The 2,562-nt window shown below is 38.3% G+C and overlaps 1 long non-coding RNA gene across 1 annotated transcript; it reads left to right on the forward strand.

The window, feature by feature from the left end:
• The first annotated feature begins 65 nt into the window (after positions 1-65).
• LOC140330166 (uncharacterized) lies at positions 66-2,407 on the forward strand. The gene is made up of 2 exons (XR_011920652.1): positions 66-776; positions 1,425-2,407. It is a non-coding gene; the product is annotated as an uncharacterized lncRNA (long non-coding RNA).
• Positions 2,408-2,562: the final 155 nt, after the last annotated feature.

Below are 2,562 nucleotides of genomic sequence, written 5' to 3' on the forward strand. Positions count from 1 at the left end.
AGTGTCAGACAAACTTGTGATGTGAGAGAATGAACAACACACAGCTTGCATAGATAGAAATTAGTCTTTTCAACCCTAAAGTGTGTGTAGAGGGGTTTGTTTTTGTTAGTTATGGATGAAGTAGTAAACTTCCTCATTTTTTTCAATAAAGTTTGGCACCCAACTTGGTCCAAGTTTTTATTTTAGGCCTTCTGTGTATTTGAGTTTGACACCCCTGTTTTAGATTGTAAGCTCTCTGGGGAACTCTGTCCATATCTGTCTCTCATTGGCAACCGCTTTTTAATGTACAGCACTGAGTAATATGTTTGCGCTATAAAAATACTGTTTATTAATAATAATAATAATAATAATAATAACTCTTGGCAATCACCCTCCGCATCATCTGGCTGCAACACTCACCTCCTATTTGGAGCTGTCCATTGCAGTACCTTTATTTCACCACAAGATGCCCTCAGTTTTTTGATGCTTCTGACTTGACTGAGGGCATATTGTGAGTGCAGAGCTCCATGCGCCTGTTCCCGGAATCGGTGGCACCATGGCTCTCTGCAGGCATGTACAATGATGGAGATGGTGGTATTGTTTCTCTCTGCAAAATGTAACTGAAAAGAAAAGTCTGAATTTTTCTTTACTCACCTTGGTCATCAATGTCCTCCCAGGAACATGTCTACACAGCTGCCAACATCATGAAGAGGAGGCAATTGAGAGCTTCACTGCAAGGATTTGTCTGCTCTGCCTTCACTGGGTGTCATGCTGAGCAATGCAGAAGATGCTGCAAGGTAAGTATAGGTGATAGTATGTGATTTGGGAAGGGGACCTGGACTGAACACTGAGCCTATATTTTAGTGAAAGGTCCACCATAAGAAATATAACGGCACCCTGCATGTACAATGTGTCATTAGGAAGATAGAAATACCAAGATTCACCGTGTTCCCATCCACCATTGTACACACTTATGTGTTTCACTGTTGTGTATGTGGTGGCTTGGAATTAGATCCGGCCCCTATTGATCTTTATAGGATTCTCTATGAATAACACTGCAGACAATGGTAAGTGCAACAAAAAAATCAGAGTTCTGTGTTCATTGTCCAATCAGGTCCAAGTACAGCAAGGAAATGAATTCTCCCCATATATAAAATCCCCTGAATTCAGAAATCTGTTCATTGATTGGTGTCATATCTGATATATAGAGATATAGAGATGTAGCAAAGGGTTGTCACTCCTGAGGGGCCCGTAAGGAATAATTAGTCATATCTTACCACTGGCTTCATTAAAATATTAAGCAAAGATAAATCTGAATCTGTATAATGCTAGAAATAAAGATAAACTTCAGGCAGATATAAATCATCATTTAACATGGCTGAGTATTCTATCCCCAAGGAAAATGAAATGTTATCTAATTTTATATTAACCTTCCTTTACATTAGACTGGAAGAAGAATGGATAGCAGCAGGAGCCAATCAGAGCTCTGCTGTATGCACATGTGCTGATAGAAGAGATGGGAGCAGAGCCGATGATTTAAAGTCTGCATGGTGTGCATGGATCATAAAAGTGTCTGCACAGAATTACAAATGTTTGGGCAGATAGAATGTCTATCAATAAATTCTCCTCCAACACTCTTCTACTTTCATTTTCTATCAGTTCCATCAGCCAGGTGTTCCCAGGTGTCATCGCAAAGCCTGATTGATTTATTCAGGATTTCCACAGCAACAGGTGTGAGTTGGTCTTGAATAGTGTGGGTCGAACATCTCATTATTCGATCGAATTGGCCAATTATGTTTGGGTGATCGAATGACGAATTCAAACATGATTAAAGTCAATAGGGGGAAAATTCGGGTTATTTTGAGGGACTGTGTAAAGCTTCTACAGCCTCCAAATACATTTAAAAAGATACACGATAAAAAGATATGTAATAAAAAGATACACGATAAAAAGATATGTAATAAAAAGATACATGATAAAAAGTTACATAATAAAAAGATTCATGATAAAAAGATACGTAATAAAAAGATACATGATAAAAAGATACATAATATTACATAATACTATTATGTACCCCTGTAGGTATTCCCCATGGTTGGACATCTGGAAGTCACCTTGGTAAAAGGGGCTTCCAAAATTCAGAGCGCCGAATTTGCGCATGGACATTCGAATGTCCATAATCGGGTCGAATAGAAGGACAACCCGAATTCGACCACCAACACTAGACTTGAATGACAATAGATTTACATCACTGGACCATGTGATTGCTGTTGGATCTGCATCCAGCGACATAAATAAACTTTCTTTTTAAATATGTGTGTTTACCTTTTATTTGACTTTTTTCACATTTAACACATTTTTGTGGGACTGGTTGGGAAGGATGTACCCACTAGGAGGGGCAGATAGCTGGTCCTCTCCTCTAGGAACCGATTACTCCATCGTCAGTTCACTGTGTATGTATAGCATCCCATGATTATTATTATTATTATTAATAATAATAATATTAAATAGGATTTATATAGCGCCAACATAATATGCAGTGCTGTACATTAAATAGGGGTTGCAAAGGACAGATGAATACAG

This window comes from Pyxicephalus adspersus, chromosome 4 (genome assembly GCF_032062135.1).
Source record: "Pyxicephalus adspersus chromosome 4, UCB_Pads_2.0, whole genome shotgun sequence".
In the NCBI taxonomy this organism is placed as follows: domain Eukaryota; kingdom Metazoa; phylum Chordata; class Amphibia; order Anura; family Pyxicephalidae; genus Pyxicephalus; species Pyxicephalus adspersus.